The 23852-nt window shown below is 37.1% G+C and overlaps 1 pseudogene; it reads left to right on the forward strand.

Moving 5' to 3' along the window:
- Positions 1-3446: 3446 nt before the first annotated feature.
- On the forward strand, positions 3447-16917 carry LOC143393530 (translin-associated protein X pseudogene; annotated as a pseudogene).
- Positions 16918-23852: the final 6935 nt, after the last annotated feature.

Raw genomic sequence — 23852 nt, forward strand, 5'->3', positions numbered from 1 at the left:
GATGGCAGCCAGGAAGCAGAGAGACCAAGAGAGGAGCCGGGAACCAGTCATCGTCCAAGGACACACCTCCAGTGATCCACTTCCTCTAGCCATACCCCACCTGCCTTTGGTTACCACCCAGTAGTTCTTTCTAATTATTAATCCATCAAGTGGATTAATCCACTGAGGAGGTCACAACTCTCATAATCTAATCACCTCACCTCTGAACATTCCTGAAATGCCACATTAGCTTTTCAAAGTCATTAAAGAATCAAACCATAACACATACCAAGGAATTCTATAACCAGATCATATGGTAGCTCTGTTTTTAATTTTTTTTAGGAAACTCATACTGATTTGCATAGTAGCTATACTAGTTTACATACCCAGCTATAGCGTGTAAGGGCTTCTTGCCCCTGGAATCCTTGTAGCATTTGTTGTGGTTTGTATTCTTGATGACTGCCATTCTGACTGGGGTGAGTTGGAATCAGTGTAGTTTTGATTTGCATTTCCCTGATGGCTAAAGATGTTAATCATTTTTTCAGATATGATTATTAGCCATTTGTACTTCTTTTGAGAAGTGTCTGTTCAGTTCTTTTGCTCATTTATTGGTTGATTTTTAAAACTAGTAGCAGTCTTGGTATGAGTATTAAGGTTTTTGAGTCCCTCACATATTCTGAGTACTAACCCTCTGTCCAAGGAGTAGCTGGCCAAGTTCTTCTCCCTTCTGCAGCTGTCTCCACTCTTGTTTACTGCGCTGTGAAGAAACTCTTAAATGATGCCACGTGTCAGCCCTTGCTGCTGTTTCCTGAGCTGTACGAGTCCTGTTCCATATCTTGAAGAGTGCCCCCTGTGTTTTATTCTAGGAGCCTATCCTTAGGTCTTGGGTCTGCTTGGATTGGACTTGGGTACAGGGTGAGGTACAGGGATCTCGTGTTGGTCTTCCCCATGTGGAGATCCAGTTTCCCCTGCTGTTTGTTAAAGAGGTTATCTTTTCTCCCACATGTTTTTGTCGAGAATCAGATGACTGCAGCTGCCTGGGTTTGTCTCTGTGTCCTCTCTTCTATTCCCCTGGTCTGAGTCTGTTTTCAGGCCAGCACCAGGCTGCTCTAGAGACGTGGCTCTGCAGTATCATTTGGGACGGGTTTGTGATGTTCTTATTGCTCACAATTTATTTGGCTATTCTGAGACTTTTGTTCTTCTATATGAATTTTAACATTGTTTTTTCTGCTTTGGTGAAGAATGTCATTGGGAGTCTGATGGAGGTTGCACTGAATCTGCGTATCACGTTTGGTAACGTGGCCATTTTAACAATATCAATTCTGCCTATTCAAAAACATGGGAGGACTTTCCGTCTTCTAGGGTCTTCTTAAATCTCTTCAGTGTTCTGTGATTTTCCTGTAGAGGTCTTTTCACCTCCTTGGCCACGTTTATCCCAGGTTTTTGTTCTTAATGTTTGTTTGTTTGTCAGTGGGATTACTTTCCCAGTTGGTTCATTATTGGTAAACAAGCTACTGACTTTTGTATGTTGATTTTGTATCCTGCTACATTGCTGAATTTTTTATCAGATCTAAAAGTCTTATGGTGGCATTTTTTGAGTCTTCTAAGTACAGGATTATATCATCTGCAAATAGTGATAATTTGACTTCTTACTTTCCTGTTTTATCCCTTGAATTTTCTTCTCTTGCCTAATTAACTGCTCTAATTTTAAGTACTGTTTTAAACAGGAGTGGTGAGAGCAGATATCCTGGTCTTGTTTCTGATTTTAGAGTGAAAGTTTTCAGCTTTCCACCATGACGTACGGTGTCGGCTTTGGCTTTGTCATACATGAGCTTTATTAGGTTGAGGTGGTATCCTTCGAAGCCTAATTTCTTTATGTTTTTTATCATGAAGGGACATTGAATTTTTGCTGAAGGCTTTTTCCACATCTATCAAGATGCTCATGTGATTTTTGTCCTTGATTCTATTTATGTGGTGCATCATGTTTGTTGATCGTATATACTGAAACCTCCTTACATTCCAGGAATGAAGTCAACTTGTTAACCATCTTTTTAATGAGTTGTAGAATTTGCTTCAAAAGCATTTTATTAAGGATGTTTGTGTCTGTGTCAATCAAGGATATCGACCTGTAGTTTTCTTTCTTTCTTGGGTCCTTATTCAGTTTTGGTACCAGGGTGATAGTGGTGTTATAGAACGTGTTTGGAAGCATTCCCTCTTTTTCTATTACATGAAATCATATAGGAACCTGGGTGTTAGCTATTCTTTAAAGGTCTGGTAAAATTCACCTGTGAATATGTACAGTCTGGACTTTTATTTATTTATTTTTTCATTACTTCTTCATTTCCCATTATTGGTCTGAATCTATTGATTCAATTTTGTTAGGTCAAATGTGTCTAGAAATTTAATCATTTCTTCCAGATTTTCCTATTTATTGAAATATAAGTTTTCAAAATAGTCCCTAATGATACTCTGATTTTTGAATTCTATGTTTTGAGTGTTATTGGAATATCCCTTTTTTGATCTCTAATTTTTACTAATGTGGATCATCTGTTTCTTTTGGTTAGTTTGGCTAAGGGTTTATCAATCTTATCTTTTCAAAGAAACAACTCTGATTCATCGATCCTTTGTATTGCTCATTAGTCTCTATTTTGTTAACTTCAGCTCTGATTTTTTAAATCTATTTCCTTCTGTTATTTTGAGGTGTGATTTGTTCTTATTTTCCTAAGACCTTGAGATGTATCATTCAGCTATTTTTATGGGATCTTTCTGATTTTTTAATGTAGGCATTCATAATTATAAACTTTCCTCTTTCACTGTATCACACAGATTCTGCTATGTTGTATTTCCATTTTCATTTGATTATAGGAAGTTTTAAATCCCATGCATCTCCCAATTTCTTCAATGTCCCACTGATTCTTCAAAATAATATTGGTCAATCAATGTGGAGAGCAGTAATCTGAGCCATGGTCCCCGATTCCCTCATACTTGTGTTGGCTGGGAACTTCCTGTGCAAAAGTACAGATCCAGATGGCCCAGTTGCTATGGTAACACAAGGCTACCTGCGAAGGCACACAGCTCTGTCAGTTGAAACCTTGGATTCAGACACGAACTCCCGAGGATAGAGAATTCTAGGAGCAATAAGATGACTGAATGTCTCACAAGTTTCACTGTGTCCTTCAGATGTCCTGCTTTGATCAAACTTTCTCACAAATAAACTGTTGATGATAAAATCTACATAATAAGTGTGCTGAGCCAGCTCTGGTGTCAATCAAGCCTCACCCGGTCCTGGCCACCCACCTGGCCCCAACTTTTCCTCTAAGTGTGTCTGTTTGTCTTTTATTCATCCCTTGTCATGCTTCTGGTTTCTGAATTAATGGCTATGCTGGACACGGCAGTTGGTGCATGAACAGGGACCAAACACAGGAGAACTTCTTCATTGGTCAGATGTGGGGGACACTCCTGAGACCATGGCAGATAAAGGATGGTGAGGAATGCAAGTTGATAGCTGGGTATAAAACACGGGGCAGCATGGATCCAAAGAACTGGATTTGTCTATTGCTATGGTTATGCTTAAGTCTATGCTTAAATCAGGGAAGGCACAGTTACCACAGTTCTTAGAATTTGTTACTGAAACTTGCCCCTGGTTCCCTAAAGGGGAAGCAGTAAAGGTAGAGACGTGGACAACGGACACCCTGTTTAAAATGGTGCTTAAGGCTTAAGGAATAAAAAGAAGAAAAATGGGCTCCCCACAGGAAACATAAACTATATCACCATGCTTTAAGAGAATAATTTTGCAAAAGAAAAATTACTTAAAATATTCTACGCATGAGGTATTCCCTCTCAAACTCAAAAAAAGAAAAGCAGCTTTCCAGCTTTCCTTACTTCTTGGTTTCTGTAGATCTCTAGCTCTTCAGGCTTGCATTTAAAATGTAAATTGTGAAGGCCTACAGAGCCTACAGGATTTGCAAGACTTACAGAGAACCAATAAGACAATAGGAAAAGACTGTCATGTTTAAATCCCAGCCACCTGGGGCTGGGTGACTATTTCAGTTCTTCCACCCTATTTTCTTAACAATGACACCCTATTTTCTTAAGTAAGCTACAGAACTGGGAGGAAAAATGGAAAGATGCCAAATGTACAAACTTTCTCTTTCTTAAAATCCTTTTTCTAAGGATTTCACAGACTCCCACATTTTTTAAACATCTGAACTAACTCTGAGCTAAAAGTGCACTCTGACTTAATAAAGATGTTCTACATGCTCTTTTACTAAAGAATTATGGCTGTGTATTTTTTTTGAACTCCTGTTTTTTAAAAAGTTTATATTTTTAAGCTCAAGATTTTATGGTAAATTTACATTTTATTTTATGCACCTAAATTATTATATTTTTTGATCAGTCCTTTTTATCTGACTCTAAAGGTTTTTACACTCAGTCTTTGTTCAGAGGCCAATTTTTTCAGAGGTTGACTCTCAAATACATTAGAAACTCTCCTTTTACTAAATTCTAAGGAGGACATAGACATGGTGATATTGGGGATAAATCTGATAGTCATCAGGAGAAGTGGCCACCTGACCCTTTGATTTCAGTGTTTGTCATGGCTGTTAGGTTTTACACCTGGCATTTCCAACTGTACAGGCCTGCCCTTTATTTAAGTCATAATGGAAAGTTCTGATGGGATCTATTTTAATTTCTACAGGTTAAATCTAATAGAGGCTTTAATAGACATCTGTAACATTGCCTCCTGCCTGTGAGCTCCACTTACAAAAAGTTACAGAATCTGTTTCTTGTCTGTTTTATGTATGTGCACACCTGTGTATGGTGTTGTTGTATCTACATATGTGTATATCATGTACATGGTACCAAAATTTGACATATAGATAAATGAGCACTCATAATTAAAATTTAAATAAAAATGAATCCAAATATCTTTTAGTTTACATAACTTAAAAAGTTCAATACAAATAAAGTAAACTTATAAGAAATAAATATGTCTTTAAAATTACTAATTCACAAGTTTTTCTAGGTGGTCAGACAAATAATAAAATCTTAGCTTTTATAAAACAGCTAAGAAGTAACATCCATTTATTTTAGGATTTTTCTTAACAGAAAAGAGATGGTTAATACTGTTAACTATGCTTTTTAATATCCTGGTTTAAAAAGTTAAAAATAAGTAAATCTTATTTAACATAAATGAGATTAATCTTCATAAATGTGTTTGTTAAAGAAGACATCTAATTAATTTACAAAGTTAAAGTGCCAAAACATCAACTGTTAAATACAAAATCAAGTATTCTTGACTTCTTAAATTTCATAAGGTAATATATTTAAACATTAAATGTGTTTTTTTAAATTGGTAAATTTTTAAAAAGTTTTGAGATTGCCTAATTTCTGTGTCTTCACTAAAAATGGTGTTGCTAAGAGTTAAGGTTTTATCAGGTGTAATTTTATATACAAAGAGTGTAAAAGATTTCAATTGGGTTTCAATTAAAGTACTATAAAACACAAAAGTATTTCATCTTATTAAAATACAGTAACTAAATTCAGAAATTTTATAAAGATTATTTCAAAATGTAAATTTAAAGAGATCAATAGCTAAGAAGAGATAAAAAGTTCTAGATATAAAAATATTTTTAATATTAAAAATAAAGGGAAAATGTCTCTGGATAAAAAGGTTTTTGTACGATAAAGTAAAAAGTTATAAAATTTCTAAGACAGTTTCTGGAGACTAAATTTCAAAAGTTAGTGTGTAACTAAATTGGTTATATATAGTCAGTCCATTCAGTTAAAGTTATTTAAAGCTTTTTCTTCTTTTAAAAAGAAAATTCCTAATCTCTGAGGCTGAAGGCCTTGTGCAGGGTCTCTGACATGGAGCATGCTTGCAGAAACATATAATAAAAAGTGGCTCTTTTCACAGACACCTGTTACATGTCAAGAGGCTAATTAGACTTCCTAATAAAAAGGCTGTGAGGGCTGGGGTTGTGGCTCAGTGGCAGAGTGCTTGCCTTGCACATGTGAGGCACTAGATTCAATCTTCAACACCATATACAAATAAATAAACAAAATAAATAAAATGTTGTGTCCATGTATAACTAAAAAAAATTTTAAAAAGGGCTGTGAAAAGGAAAGAAGATTGGCATTTTCCCTAGACATAAGTCCAATATTGAGGTACTGCTATAAACAAAAGTTTAACCCTCTATGTGTTAAAGCAATAAGGATTTCTTAAAACATTAATCTGCTCTTATCCAACAAGATGATTTCTTATGTCTGTTAAGTTGAATTATTTAGAGAAACTAGTCTTAAAGGAATTGAGATTTGTACAATTTTGGTTAAAGAACAACTGTCACTTTAGAATATTACACTATATAACTTAAATCAAAAATTTTTTTTAAAAGCTAAACTTGCTTAATATAAAAACATCAGTGTAATTGTGGTGCTGTTACTGGATTCTTTGTATTCTAAAAGTACTCATACACAAGTCTTTAAACATATAAGATTTAGAAGACCAGTTTACCAAGCTGGTGTTTTCCAAACTAAAGTTTTCCATAACAGTGTTCTCCTACCGACTTACATAAAAATCACAAATTCAGCTGGAAATTTATTTATGTCACTTAATATTTGTAATTAGATAAAAATAATCTGTGATAAGTTATAAAATTTTGTGTTGCTCTTTACACTGGGATGGGAATTTAAATGCGTTTTTGAAAGGCAATAAGGAGAGCCTAGTTTATTTAAAGGTTGACAATATGGGATGTAAAGACATTTTGCCACTTTCCAACAAAAGAGAGTTAAAAGCTCTTTTAACTTGTTTGATTTATGTTTCATATGTAATGTAAAATCATGTTAACTGATTCATATAGACTCAAAAAATACATAAACACTTTATAAAATAACATTTGAGAGGAGGATCCAAGATGGCAGGCCAACGGGAGCCAGCATTCTGTGTCGCTCCGTAACCTGGGACTCAAGTTGTAAGAATACTACTTCTCTGTGAGCAGAATTCCTACTCCCGTGTGGGAATCATGGCCACCGTGACCCTCTAGCGCTCCAGGCCTTAGAGTAGTCTCATCAGAGTAGTCTCCCAACTACTCTCCCGTGTAGCATTACCAGGGGTGCCTGCCTGAGCAGGACCATCAGCAGCCGCAGAGTGCTTTCGGGCACCCACCCAAGACGAAATCACTGACGCCACTCCCAATTGGACATCCAGCATCTTCCAACATGCAAGAACTCCAGCTGCCACTCCCTTGTGAACCCCTATCTACCAGTGTGGGGCTCGCCTGGTCACTGCCATTTTGGGACTATGCAGCAGGGAGATAGTCCCCTACACGCAGTGGCCTGCCTGCACCCAGGAACTTCACCCAGGCTCTGAAGTCAGCTGACAGCCACACACTGCATGCCACACAGCTCAGCTCTGAAGTCATCATCCAATACATCGCTCAGTTCCCCCCACATGACCTGACAGCCCACTGCCGAAAGCAGGCGCCTCCATCTTGGGCCACCTTCATCACCATCTTCAGTGGGGACAACTCCCAGTGTGGAACTCCAGCTGGCCAGGTACCCAGTTTCTAACTCCCCCTCTCCCCAGCAGCTGCTAGCCAGGCACAGTGACACCCTGGTTACCTTCACCACCCCGAGGGTAGAGATACCAGCTAACAACAGAGAACCCCACCCATTGGATGAGAATGGAAGCAGGAAAGACATGAATTTCCAACCAAAACAATTCTGTTTCTTCTTTCAAGATTTTGTTTTTTCTCCTCTCCCTCTCTATTCTCCCACCCTCACATCCCCAACATATGTGAAACCAAGTACCTTGCATGAATTAGGATTTTGAGGACTGAAATGTCTGAATAGTATATCAGAATTGTGATATATTTTTTTTTTCTTTTATCCCACCAATTTCTACTATTTTAACATTTTTTATTTTTCTCAATATATACATGTGCTTGTTTTATGTACTCTACTGTCTTCCCACTTATTTGTCTACCCAAAATATTACTTCCTCTCCCTTCTCCTGCTGCTAATCTTCCTCTTTAGATTTCTCTTTCATTCTTCCTCAGATATAACAACTCTATATCCTCACCTCCTACCTCCTCAGCATATCATCTTACTCCTCACCCTGGGTTCTTTGTCCACCATCAGAAACTGTAAACCTTTTATAACCCTACTGAGTATATTGTAGATAATAATTTAATTCACCATTTATGTATATTGTGACCAAACTGTAAATGGCTTAATAGCAAACATTTGTTTTTAGTGCGTATAATGTTTACATTGGGATCTGTTAACATTGTCCTTCACCTCAAAGAAGAGGTGTTGGATCCCTACAGGGGCACTATAAACCTATAGTGTAAAAATGATACCACCCAGGGCCCACAGTGCTAGAAGGGAAGACACACAAGCAATATGAAAAGACAAGGGAAGAAAGTGCCCCAAACAAATCAAGATACCACATTACAAATTCATGGCCAGCTGAGCAAAAGAAATTACAGAGAAGGAGTTCAGAATGTATATGATTAAAATGTTCTGTGAATTAAAGGATGATATAAGAGAGCAAATACAGTCAGCAAAACATCATTTTTGAAAAAGGGCTACATAAACAAATACAGGAAGCAAAAGATTACTTCAATAAGGAGATAGAGGTTCTAAAAAACAATCAGAAATTCTTGAAATGAAAGAAATGATAAACCAAATTAAAAGCTCAGTTGAAAGCATCACCAATAGATTAGAATAGATTAGAACTTGGAAGACAGAACCTCAGACAATACAGAAAAAATACATAATCTTGAAAAGAATGTAGACAACACAGTGAAAATGGTAAGAAATAATAAGCAGAACTTTCAAGAAATATGGGATAGCATAAAAAGAACAAATTTAAGATTTGGATAGAGGGGGGAATAGAGTTCCAAACCAAAGGAATGAGAAATCTATTCAGTGAAATAATATCAGAAAATATTCCAAACATGAAGAATGAATTGGAAAACCAAATTCAAAAGGCTTACAAGGATGCCAAATATACAAAACCACAACAGATCCACATCAAGTCACATTATAATGAAAATGCATAACATACAGAATAAGGATAAAATATTAAAAGCCATGAGAGAAAGGAATCAGATTACATATGGGGGAAACCAATTAGATTATATGCAGATTTTTCAAATCAGACTCTGAAAGCTAAAAGATCTTGGAACAACATATATAAAGCTCTGAAGAAAATGGATGCCAACCAAGAACCTTTTTTAAAAAAAATATTTATTTTTTTAGTTATAGGTATACACAAGATCTTTATTTTATTTTTATGTGGTGCTGAGGATTAAACCAGTGCCTCATGCATGCTAGGCAAGCAATCTACCTCTAAGCCACAACCCCAGCCCCCCAACCAAGAATCTTATATTCAGCAAAATTAAGCCTTAGTTTTGGTATTGAAATAAAAACCTTCTGTGATAAACAAAAGGTAAAAGAATTCATAACTCGAAAGCCTGCACTAAATAACATCCTTGGCAAAATATTTCATGAAGAGAAATTGAAAAACAACAATGCAAATCAGCAAAGGGAGGTATTACACTAAAGGAAAATCTAATTAAAGGAGAAACCAAGTCAAGTTAAATACCAAAAATAAATAAAAATGACAGAGAATACAAGCATGTCTCAATAATAACCCCTGATTATTAATGGACTAAACTCACTAATCAAACGACATAGATTGTCAGATTGGATTTTTAAAAAAACACCCAACAACATGCTGCCTCCAAGAGACTCATCTGATACAATAATTCTGGGTGACTTTAACACACATCTTTCACCACTGGATAGATCATCTAAGCAAAAGCTGAACAAAGAAACTATGGAACTCAACAATACAATCAATAACTTAGATTTAACTGAGATATACAGACTATTTCATCCTTCAATGAACAAATACACTTTCTTCTCAGCAGCACATGGATCCTTCTCTAAAATAGACCATATATTATGTCACAAAGCAACTCTTAACAAATATAAAAAAGTTGAGATACTACCCTGCATTTTATCAGATTATAATGGAATGAAATTGGAAATCAATGATAAAATAAAATTTTTTAAAAAGCTACTCCAACACCTGGACACTAAATAATATGCTATTGGATGAACAATGGGTTGCAAAAGACATCAAGGAGGAGATTAAAAAATTCTTAGATGTGAATGAGAACACAGATATATTGTATCAAAATCTCTGGGATACTGTGAAGGCAGTACTAAAAGGAAAGTTCATTTCATGGAGCTATTTTCTTAAAAGAAGAAAAGGTCAATGAATAAATGACCTAACATTACATCTCAAAACCCTAGAAAAAGAAGAACAAATCAACACCAAAAGCAGAAGAAGACAGGAAATAATTAAAAACAGAGGGAAAAAAGAACATGGCGGTGGGCGCAGAGAGATCAATTCTCTGACCTCTTCAGCTACACGGGCAAAGGGAGTCTTAAACCGTCTGAATGCTGTTTGCTCAGGATCACTAGACAATGCTGAGCTGATGTGGACCTGGGGCAAACAGTCTGCACCCCTCAGAACCCACACCGAGCCCTAAAACTTCATTGAAACCGGCGGCTGCAGGTGTGTAACCGCCGGCCCTTCCTCTCCACACAGCGGGGAAATCTCAAGGGTCCCTCCCAGCTCTCCCGTGAGTGCAATAGTCAGACCCAGGAAGTCAGGACCGGGGCAGGACCCGTGGCGCAGGACCCCTGGCTACCACTCCCACCAGCACTCAGTAAAGTGAAAGTGGGGTGAAAAAAAGCTAATCATGGATAAACAAACCAAATTTAAAAAAAAAGATAAATACCCAAACATGACTGGTAGTACAAATCATATATCAATAGTAACCCTAAATGTTAATGGCTTAAATTCACCAATAAATTGACATAGGCTAGTAACCTGGATTTAAAAAAACAGATCCAACAATATGCTGCCTTCAGGAGACACATCTGATTGGAAAAGACATACACAGGCTGAAGGTGAAAGGTTGGGAAAAATCATACCATGCACACGGTCCTCAGAAGCAAGCAGGGGTGGCCATCCTCATATAGAATAAATGACTTCAAGACTAAGTTAATCAAAAGGGATAAGGAAGGACATTATATACAGTTAAAAGGAACCATTCACCAACAAGACATAACAATTGTCAATATTTATGCACCAAATAATGGTGCTGCAACGTTCATAAAACAAAAACATCAAAAAAATTGTGCACGATGATCAAGTAGGATTCATCCTTGGGATGCAAGGCTGGTTCAATATACAGAAATCAATAAATGTTATTCACCATCAATAGACTTAAAGATAAGAACCATATGATCATCTTGATAGATGCAGAAAAAGCATTCGACAAAGTACAGCATCCCTTTATGTTCAAAACACTAGAAAAACTAGGGATAACAGGACCTTACCTCAACATTGTAAAAGCTATCTATGCTAAGCCTCAGGCTAGCATCATTCTGAATGAGAAAAATTGAAGGCATTCCCTCTAAAATCTGGAACAAGACAGGGATGCCTTCTATCACCACTTCTATTCAATATAGTTCTCGAAATACTGGCCAGAGCAGTTAGACAGATGAAAGAAATTGAAGGCATAAAGATAGAAAAAGAAGAACTTAAATTATCACTATTTGCAGATGACACAATTCTATACCTAGCAGACCCAAAAGGGTCTACAAAGAAACTACTAGAGCTAATAAATGAATTCAGCAAAGTGGCAGGATATAAAATCAACACGCATAAATCAAAGACATTCCTGTATATCAGCAACAAATCTTCTGAAATGGAAATGAGGAAAACCACCCCATTCACAATATCCTCAAAAAAATAAAATACTTGGGAATCAACCTAACAAAAGAGGTGAAAGATTTATACAATGAAAACTACAGAACCCTAAAGAGAGAAATAGAAGAAGACCTTAGAAGATGGAAAAATATACCTTGTTCATGGATAGGCAAAACTAACATCATCAAAATGGCAACATTACCAAAAGTTTTCTATAGGTTTAATGCAATGCCAATCAAAATCCCAACAGCATTTCTTGTAGAAACAGATAAAGCAATCATGAAATTCATATGGAAAAATAAAAGACCCAGAATAGCAAAAGCAATTCTAAGCAGGAAGAGTGAATCAGGTGGTATAGCGATACCAGACTTCAAACTATACTACAGAGCAATAGTAACAAAAACAGCATGGTACTGGTACCAAAACAGGCGGGTGGACCAATGGTACAGAATAGAGGATACAGAAACCAATCCACAAAATTACAACTATCTTATTTTTGACAAAGGGGCTAAAAGCATGCAATGGAGAAAGGATAGCATCTTCAACAAATGGTGCTGGGAAAACTGGAAATCCATATGCAACAAAATGAATCTGAATCCCTTTCTCTCGCCACGCACAAAAATTAACTCAAAATGGATCAAGGAGCTTGATATCAAAACAGAGACTCTGTTTCTGATAGAAGAAAAAGTTGGTTCCAATCTACATATTGTGGGGTCAGGCTCCAAATTCCAGTAACAGGACACCCATAGCACAAGAGTTAAAAACAAGAATCAACAAATGGGACTTACTCAAACTAAAAAGTTTTTTCTCAGCAAGAGAAACAATAAGAGAGGTAAATAGGGAGCCTCCATCCTGGGAACAAATTTTTACTCCTCACAATTCAGATAGAGCCCTAATATCCAGAGTATACAAAGAACTCAAAAAAATAAACAATAAGAAAACAAATAACACAATCAACAAGTGAGCCAAGGACCTGAACAGACACTTCTCAGAGGAGGACATACAGTCAATCAACAAATACATGAAAAAATGCTCACCATCTCTAGCAGTCAGAGAAATGCAAATCAAAACCATCCTAAGATACCATCTCACTCCAGTAAGATTGGCAGCCATTATGAAATCAAACAACAACAAGTGTTGGTGAGGATGTGGGGAAAAGGGTACACTTGTACTTTGCTGGTGGGACTGCAAATTGGTGCAGCCAATTTGGAAAGCAGTATGGAGATTCCTGGGAAAGCTAGGAATGGAACCACCATTTGACCCAGCTATTCCCCTTCTCGGACTATTCCCTAAAGACCTTAAAAGAGAGTACTATAGGGATACTGCTACAACGATGTTGATAGCAGCACAATTCACAATAGCTAGACTGTGGAACCAACCTAGATGTCCTTCAATAGATGAATGGATTTAAAAAAATGTGGCATTTATACACAATGGAGTATTACAGAACCCTAAAGAGGGAAATAGAAGAAGACCTTAGAAGACTAAAAAATGACAAAATCATGGCATTTGCAGGGAAATGGATGGCATTAGAGCAGATTATGCTAAGTGAAGCCAGCCAATCCCTAAAAAACAAATGCTAAATGTCATCTTTGATATAAGGAGGGCAACTAAGAACAGAGCAGGGAGGAAGAGCATGAGAAGAAAATTACCATTAAACAGGGACGAGAGGTGGGAGGGAAAGGGAGAGAGAAGGGAAATTGCATGGTAATGGAAGGAGACCCTCATTATTATACAAGATTACTTATAAGAGGAAGTGAGGGAAAAGGGAAAAAAACAAGAGAGAGAAATGAATTACAGTAGATGGGGTAGAGAGAGAAGATGGGAGGGGAGGGGAAGGAAGGGGAGGGGGGATAGTAGAGGATAGGAAAGGTAGCAGAATACAACAGACACTAGTATGGCAGTATGTAAAAAAGTGGATGTGTAACTGATGTGATTCTGAGATCTGTATATGGGGTAAAAATGGGAGTTCATAATCCACTTGAATCAAATGTATGAAATACGACAGGTCAAGAGCTTTGTAATGTTTTGAACCAATAAAAAAGGAAAAAAATAATTAAAAACAGAGCTGAGATAAATGAAGTTGAAACAAAAGAAACAATTGAAAAAAATTGACAAAAGTTGGTTCTTTGGAAAAATAAATAAAATTGACAAACCCTTAGCCATGCTAATGAAGAGAAGGAGAGAGAAAACTCAAACAACTAACATCTGTGATGAGAAAGGTAATATCACAACAGACACTACAGAAATACAGAAGACAATTAGAAATTATTTTGAAAACTTTTACTCCAATAAAATAGAAAATATTGAAGGCATTTACAAATTTCTAGAGTCATTTGATTTGTCCAAATTGAATCAGAATGATATACACAATTTAAACAAATCAATTTCAAGCAATGAAATAGAAGACGCCATCAGATTCCTACCAATCAAGAAAAGCCCAGGACCAGAGGGATTCACAGTCGAGTTTTACAAGACAAGAAGAACTAATACCAATACTCTTCAATTTATTCTAGGAAATAGAAAAAGAGGCAGCACTTCCAAATTTATTCTATGAGGCCAATATCACCCTGATTTTAAAACCAGGTAAAGACACATAAAAGAAAAAAATTCAGGCCAAATCTCTCATGAACATAGATGTAAAATTTATTAATAAAATTCTGGCAAATTAAATACAAAAACATCAAAAAGATAGTGCACCACGATCAAGTGGGGGTGCATCCTAGGGATGCAAAGTTGGTTCAACATTTGGAATTCAATAAATGTAATTAATCACATCAATAGACTTAAAAATAAGAACTATATGATGATCTCAATAGATGTAGAAAAATCATATGACAAAATACAGCATCCCTTCATGTTCAAAACACTAGAAAAGCTAGGGATAACAGGAACTTATCTCCACATCATAAAGGCTATCTATGCTAAGCCTCAGGCCAACATCATTCTAAATGGAGAAAAATTGAAAGCATTCCCTCTAAAAACTGGAACCAGACAGGGATGTCCTCTTTCACCGCTTCTATATGACATAGTTCTTCAAACAGAGCAATTAGACAGATGAAAGAAATTCAAGAGATACAAATAGGAAAATAAGAACTCAAATTAGCACTATTTGCTGATGATATGATTTTATACCTAGAAGACCCAAAAACTCCACCAGGAAACTTCTAGAACTAGTAAATGAATTCAGCAAAGCAGCAGGATACAAAATCAATGCCCATAGATCAAAGGCACTTCTGTATATCAGTGACAAATCCTCTGAGAGAAAAACGATGAAAAGTCCCCCATTTATAATAGCCTCAAAAAATAAATAAAATAAATACTTGGGAATCAAGTTAAGTAAAGAGGTAAAAGACCTCTACAATAAGAACTACAGAACGCTAAAGAAAGATTTAAAAAGACCTTAGAAGATGGAAAGATCTCCCTTGTTCTTGAATTGGCAGAATTAATATTGTCAAAATGACCATACTACCAAAAGCACTATATAGATTTAATGCAATTCCAATCAAAATCCTAATGACATTCATCATAGAAATAAAAAAGCAATCATGAAATTCATCTGAAAAAATAAAAGACCTATAATAGCTAAAGCAATCCTTAGCAAGAAGAGTAAAGCAGGTGGCATCACTATAACAGACCTTAAACTATACTATGGAGCAATAGTAACAAAAACGGCATGGTATTGGCACCAAAACAGACTTGTAGACCAATGGTACAGAATAGAGGACACTGAGAGAAACCCACATAATTACAGTTATCTTATATTTGACAAATGCACAAAAAACATATATTGGAGAAAAAATATCCTCTTCAACAAATGGTGCTGGGAAAACTGGAAATCCATATGCAACAAAATGAAATTAAACCCCTATCTCTCCCCATGCACAAAACTCAACTCAAAGTGGATCAAGGACCTAGGAATTAAATAGAAACCCTGTATCTAATAGAAGGAAAAGTAGGCACAAATCTCCATCATATCAGATTAGGCCCCTACTTTCTTAATAAGACTCTGATAATACAAGAATCATAATCAAAAATTAATAAATGGGATAGATTCAAACTAAAAAGCCTCTTCTCAGCATAAGAAACAATCAGTGAGGTGAATAGAGAGCCTACAGCTTGGGAGCAAATTTTTACCACATGCATATCAGATAGAGCACTAATCTCTAGGGTTTATAAAAAACTCAAAAAGCTAAACACCCCAAAAAAAATCCAAATAACCCAATCAACAAGTGGGCCAAGGAGCTGAACAGACACTTCACAGACGGTGATATACAATCCATCAACAAATATATGAAAAAATGCTTCAACATCTCTAGCAATCAGAGAAATGCAAATTAAAACTACTCTAAGATCTCATCTAACTCCAGTCAGATGGCAGCTATTAAGAATACAAACAAGGGTTGTCGCGCAGGCCCTTGTCCTGTCTTGTCCACCGCTGCGCCTGCGCTGTGCTGGTTGGGTGGCCTGCAGTCTCCGGGTCCCAGCTAAGGCAGCCCGACCTGAGCGGCAAAGAAGGCCCCAGCGGCTGCAGGAAGAGGAAGCACCACAACTTTCCCCACGGCCAGGGCAGAGAGGGCAAGGATGTGAGCGCCTCGAGGCGCCTGATGCTGGCCTTCAAGTGACTGCAGGAGTATGTGGAAGCTGTCTCTTGTCAACACTTCATCAAAACACGGTCATTAATCAGTGTGGACGGAATTAATAAAGAGTTGGTATTTACCACAGAAGACAGTGGGCGAGAAAACAAGACTCCCTCCTTGGATGCACAAGCTCAGCATCTTGTCACTTGGCAACTGAAAGTCACACCTGTGGATCATCTTCTGGGAGTGGCCCATCTAACTGGAGAATTGATGCGGATGTGTATTAACAGTGTGGGGAATGGGGACATGGACACCCCCTTTGAAGTGAGCCAGTTTTTGCGCCAGGTGTAGGATGGGTTCTCCTTCATGGGCAGCAGTGGGCCTTATGAGGTCTCCAAGAAGCTGTCCGCCCTGAAACAGAGTCTAGCCAAAGTGGAGAACGCTTGTTAGGCCCTGAAGGTCCGGGGCTGCGAGATCCCAAAGCACACGCTGGCAGACGTGTTCTCGGGGAAGACAGAAATGCCTGGTCAAGAGGAGGGCATCTCCCAGAGCAGCGTCCCTGGCTGATCCCCAGAGACCAGTTTGTAAGGCTGTCACTTAGCATTTCACTGGACTCTGTTGTGGCATTGGCCTTGAAGTGTTTTCAGTTGTTTGTCTTCTCAGTTGCACGCACACTACATACAGTTTTCAGCTGAGGCCCTCTTATCATTTGTGCAAGTGTGGGCACAAGCGTTTGCACGTGTGCCTGTTTGAGGTCTTTGCTGGCTGACCATCACCATTTATCTGTGCTAGGTAAACGTGCTTTGTATTGCGGTACCCCCTTTTAATGTCCTTGGTGTGAATGTTGCGGTGATCATTTTTAGCGGCAGCCGTTGTAAGTTGGTGGTTTTGTTTTAGATAGAAAAGATTTCTTAGTTGCACTTCTGGACCTGAACTTCCACACCTCCAGAACTGGCTCCCTCCATGGAGCAAGGAGTAAAAACTAATAACCTGTCAACATTTTAAAATTATAAGTTTTGAGGTATTTTTGTGAGAATTTGTATAAAGTTCTGGCTAATTTTAGGCCATTTTGAGTTTATAGCCTTCCAGAAAAAATGGACAAATGCCCAGATATTAGTGTCTTCACTGTTTTGTTTTCTGCCGTGCTGGGGATGGAACCCAGGGTTGTCGTGACAGGCCAGCACTCCACCACTGAGCTACATCTCCAGCCCCTCCTCATTATTTTTTCCTTTTGTTGTAGAAGATATGGTGGGGAATTGGAGCTAATATTTTAATGTTTTCAGCGGTTAAGCTGAATTATGTATATGTATGTAACTAACAAGATTTTAGTGAGTATTTAGCGGGATTTTCCCCCTTGCCGTTATTAGAGGCATGTTTGAAGGCTTTCCTGTTCTAGCATCTATTAGAAATTACATTTAGGTAATTGCAATGAAATATTGAAACACTCAATATTTTTAAGAGTTGTCTGTGGCATTGGTAAAGTTGCCAAAGAAGATGCGTGATGCACAGTTGGGCAGCTGAGAATGGCGGTGTGGTCTCCGGTGCTCCTCAGAGTGGAACTGCCCTATGGGTGAAGTGACTGGAGCGCTGGCTTAAGATCTAGTTATTGGGTTTTGTTTGGGGAAAGGTCATCTCTGCTGGTAAGAGCTAATCCTTGATAGTGTCCCTTTTCGAACAGTGTCACCTAAATGGATGGTGCAGAGGCTGCTACGAGGTGTGTGGTCCTGCGCCAGGGCACCTTTGTATGGGATCAGCTCCTCTGCACACTCTTGTTACTTCTGCCATTTGAATTTAAATAAAAATGAAATGGTAATGGATTGATGAATGTTTTGCAGATGTTTAAAATAAGTCTTTTGAATAAAGAAATTAAGCTCAAAAATACAAACAATGCATTCTTCTGTCATATATAAAAAAATTTAAAAAGCATACAAACAACAACAAATGTTGGCAAGGATGTGGGGGGAAAGGCACACTCATACATTGCTGGTGGGACCGCAAAATGGTGCAGCCAATCTGGAAAGCAGTGTGGCGATTCCTTGGAAAACTGGGAATGGAATCACCTTTTGATCTAACTATCCCACTCCTCTGTTTATACCCAAAGGACTTAAAAACAGCATACCACAGTGACACAACCACATCATTGTTTATTGCAGGACAATTCACAATAGCTAAACTGTGGAACCAACCCAGATGCCCTTCAGTAGATGAACAGATAAAGAAAATGTAATATATATATATATATATATATATATATATATATACACACACACACACACACACACACACACACACACACAATGGAATATTATTCAGCAATAAAAAAGAATAAAATCATGGCATTTTCAGGTAAATGAATGGAGTTCGAGAAGGTAATGCTAAGTTAGCCAATCCCAACAAACTAAATGCTGAATTTTTCATAGTGGGGTAGGGAGGGGGAGCATGGGAAAATTAGACCAACTCTAGATAGGGCACAGGAGAAGGGTGTGAGAGAAAGGCAATGGGGTAAAAAAAAAATGGTGGAATGAGATGGACGTCATTACCCTGAGTACAGATATGAAGACAAAAATGGTGTGAATATACTTTGTGTACAACCAGAGATATGAAAAATTGTGCTCTATATATGTAATATGAATTGTAATGCATTCTGCTGTCATATATAACAAATTACAATAAAAATTAAAACTTTAACAAAAATAATAATATTTAAGAGAAAAAGATCAGTTTCAAAAAATAAAACACCTAAGTTTTGTCAAGAGGCCCCTTCACCTGAGTTAAGATCTGGCTCTCACCTTATTTCATATCAAGATAACCACTCAGTTCATTTAAATTCAAAAGATAGATTTTTGTTATAGAATTACTATAATCTTGAAATGAAGAAGAAATATAATATATAGCTAAGTAAATGTTTGAGATTATAAAAAATGTTTGTTTTTTTTTTGGTTTATAGCTATTGAAAAACTAAGAATGTTTTTACTCTTGTTAATTTCACTTTGTATTTTCCTTGTAAAAGGTATAATCATTGTCGGTTAATGCCTTACAAAGGTACGACTTCCAATACGACAACCTATGTCAATTTGAGAAAATAAGGCCACCACCTGTAGGACCAACAAGATGTGAGGCTGGCTTCCAGGACTTCTCCTGACCCATTTCATAATTTCTCTGCTCAGCGTATTATCATAGATAGAAATTAGTCATACAGTTGGGGGCTGAGCCTTCCTTTACTGTGGTGCCCTTTTCAGTTCAAGAACGACATTGGCTTTGACCATCCTCATGCCGAACAGGTGACTTTTGCTAATTTTTCTGAAAACATTCATCAAGTCATTTCTACCATTTGTCTCTGTTGCAGTCCTGGTCCGTACTCTACATATTAAAACCAATAATGCTTCCGCTTATGCTGAAGGTCTTCTCTTAAACAGTTTTTTTTTTTTTTCCTTAGTTAATACTTTTATTTATTTTTATTTTTTTTTTATTTTTATTTTTATTTATTTTTTTATTGGTTATTCAAAACATTACAAAGATTGCAGAATCACATTGGTTACACATCCACATTTTTCAATAACACATTGATCACCAAATTGGTATTTCTTCTAATCCCCAAGGCCAGGACATCATAGAACAGACTCACTTATCCCTTGACTTAATTTAAAAATAAATATAAAGAATGGGTGGGGGGAGATAGAACCCCACATGATTGTTTCAAACTTGTTTGAATTATACCCTTTTTGTTTTGAATTTTTTGAACTGTGATCCTGAGGTTTGCACTTCTGCTGAGCCACACGTCTTCCACTGCCGTCGGCCCATCAGGCCTAGTGTGGTGGAGAAATCTACAAACAAGACAATGGAATGGACCAGATCCAGTAATAATGTGGAGGAGGCCATGCCTGTGTCTTTCCAGAAGGGGCAGCTCACCCTATCTGGGTACCTGAACGTGCTGATCCGCATCACCATGGAGGATCGGGAGACACAGTTCAAATGAATTTAGAGCCTGACACATCAGCTGAACAGAGGGTCAAGTAGCAGGGAGGTGTTAATTCTCCAGCCACCGTGGTTTTGACCATGCTGGCCTTATTGGGCTGTCAGGTAACTAGGGTTTATGGGGAAACTTATTGGACCTATTTCTCAGATCCTCCTTTAGTGCATCTGGCTGTGTTGACTGAAGAATCTATTCCAGTATTTACTAATTATACAAAACCTGATGGGAGATTTTTGAGATAAACATATTACCCCCATTTAAAGAATTGGATTCAATTAAACTGGGTATAGTGGGGATCTACCTATATGTTGGTCCCACAATGAAAATATCAGCTACTTAAAAGTGGTGTGGAAATAAAGACACCATATAGGGGAGCCATTATCACCGGCCCCTGGGATTTAAAAAAATATATCCACACAGATAGAAAAATGGGACTCCCCAATGACATACCATGTTTCCCACAAACCATCCACCAATAACTTACTGCCCTAATTACACTACAATAGAATGGGGGCCTTTCCTAACTGGGTGGAGTTTGCCAATATTATACCAGTGCAACATAATGTCCTTGGAAGTCGTAAATGTATTCTGGTATGGTTTCCTAGATTTGATAAGAGGCATCCACATCAAAAAATATGACTCCTGGAAGATTTTTTAGTAATATTTTGACCTTCAGTGATGGTGCCATACAAAAAGGTCTGTAGCATTTGATGGCTGCCTTAGATTTTTATCAAATATACCAGCAACACCCAAGCTAAACTAATAAACAAGAGACGTAAAGTGGCTTCCTGCCATGGCCCGCAGGCCTGGGTAGAATCTCCTTATGTTTTAATTTCTGGGAATATAAAAGTAAACAGGCAGGATTAAAATGCCCTGTAACTTGTCAAAGATGCAATCTAACTAATTGCATTACTACATATGATAAAGGACAGGAAGAGCTTGTGCTGTACCAACTCTCCTTTGTTATGACCCCAGCTAACATTTCAGAGCCCTGGAATTATTATGCTGGAGTTCAAGTCCTACAATAGATTTATATCCATCTAAATAGACACCAGCGTGCTGGTGCACAGGTCTTACTGTGTTTGGAGTACTCACTTTAATATCTGTTTTAGTTTTTGCCATAACATCAACCTTATTTTGGATAACAAAAGATCATCACATTCCTTGTCCAAAAGCATTCAAAATGCTCATTTTCTTAATGACTTGGCTCAAAATACTTCCAAAGCCCTACAGAATCAGGAAAATATTGATGACAATATAAAAAATAAATTAAATGCACTGGAAGCTACAGTCATAAATATAGGAAATGAACTTGCTGCTCTAAAGTTCAGACAGTGGCCTCATTGCCATGCTGGCTACAAATGTGTTTGTGTTACAGCAGTAAGATATAACACTTCTCATGGCGTTGGTGAAAAAAGGTAAAAAATAAAATCATTTGATGGGCATTTAGCAAAGAAACAATAGCATTCTAGACCTTATGGAGTTACATCATCATGTCTAGAATAATCAAAAGTGCAGGAATCATCTTGTGGATCCTGCATAGCTTGCAAAACAAATACTTAACAATGTAAATGGTTTTAATCCTCAGAATATGTTAAACATACAATATATACATTTTTGGAATTATGTGTTTGCTACTAATACTCTTTTGTGTTATAACAATAGGATGCCTCATCTTCTGAAAGGTAGTCCAACTCCATATAATAGCTCATCATTTACACTTAAAAAATAAAAAAGGAAGGGGGATGTGAAGAGTTGTCTTGAATTATGGTCCCTGATTCCTGCCTGGTTGTGTTGGGCTAGGAACTTCCTAGATGGCCCAGCTGCTATGGTGATGCTGGCCAGAGGAGGCTATGTGCAAAAGCACCAGCTCTATCAATTGGAACCTTGGACTCAGACACCAACTCCCAGGGATAGTGAATTCTGTGCACAGCAAGATGACCTTAAGGCCTCACACGTTTTGATGGATCTTTCAGACTGCCTATTTTGCTAAAAGTTTCTTGCAAATAACCTTTTGATGACAGATCCTATACAATAAGTGTGCTGAGCTAGCTCTTCCCCCATCAGGGGTTGGCTGAACCACTGGCCCCAGCTTTTTCTCTATGTGTGACTGTTTGTCTTTTCTTTATCCCCCATCACCGCTCAGGTTTTTGAATTAACAGCCATGCTGATCATGGCAAATCTTCATGTGTTTGTTTAGTTTCTGAGGTTTCTCTTGCTGTCAATTTCTAATTTCATGAAATTCTGATCTGATAAGATGCAGAAAATTATTTTAACATTTTTGTATTTTCTAAGACTTGCTTTGTACTAAAATATGAACTATCTTGGAGAAAGTTGCATGAGTTGGTAAAAATATTGTGTGTTCTAATGTTGAATGGAATATTCTATAGACGCCTGTTAAGTTCATTTTATCTAAAGTATACTTTAACTATGTTGCTTCTGTGTTATTTATTTGGATTATGGTTCCTGTCTGGATGACCTGTCTATTAAGAACAACTGGATATTGAAGTCACTCACTACTATTGTATTGAGGCCTCTCTGTCCCCGTATGTTGAGTAGGGTTTATTTTATAAAATTAGGTACACCAAAGTTCAGGCCATATGTATTTACAACTTTTATATCTTCTTGGTGGATTATTACCTTTATTATTATGTTGTGACCTTTGTCTCTTCTGACTAATTTTGGTTTGAATCATGCCTTTTTGAATATGAGTCTATCTACTCCTTGCATGTAGATTCCATTTGCATAGAATATCACTTTCCATCCTCACTTTAAAGTTGTGGATGCCTTTGGAGTGAGTTGTGTTTTTCAAGCAATGAAGAGTTGGATCTTGTTTTTTAATAGAGTTTGTCAGTGTGTGTCTTTTTTAAAATTTTTTTATTTAGTTGTCAATGGACCTTTATTTTTTATTTATTTATATGTGGTGCTAAGAATCAAACCCAGTGCCTCATACAAACTAGGCAAGCACTCTGCCACTGAGCCACAGCCCCAGCCCCAGGGTGTGTCTTTGGATTGGTGAATTAAACCCATTTACACTCAGAGTTATTATTGGCATGTATGTATTAATTCCTGTCATTTTCTTGTTTTTCTAATGTTTGATCATGTCTAATTCTCATCTGCATATTCACTCTTCTAATAAGATTTTTTCTTTTCTGTGCTCGTTTGAATTTTTCTTCCTCTTCTTTGTATAGGATAACTTCAAATATTTTATGTAAGATTGTGTTAATAGTCATGAATTTCTTTAATTTATGCTTATCTTCAATGGGATTTTTTTAAATTGATTCTGAAGTACAGTTTTATTGAACATAGTAATCAAGGTTGACAATTATTTTTTCTTCTCTTTTATTTTAAATTTATTTATTTATTTTAATTTGTTATAAATGACAGCAGAATATATTCTGATTCATATTACACATATAGGGCACAATTTTTCATGTCTCTGGTCATACAGAAAGTAGAGTCACACAATTCGTGTTCTCATACATGTACTTAGGGTAATGATGTCCATTTCATTCCACCATCTTTTCTA

Source organism: Callospermophilus lateralis, chromosome 3 (assembly GCF_048772815.1).
Source record: "Callospermophilus lateralis isolate mCalLat2 chromosome 3, mCalLat2.hap1, whole genome shotgun sequence".
Lineage (NCBI taxonomy): Eukaryota > Metazoa > Chordata > Mammalia > Rodentia > Sciuridae > Callospermophilus > Callospermophilus lateralis.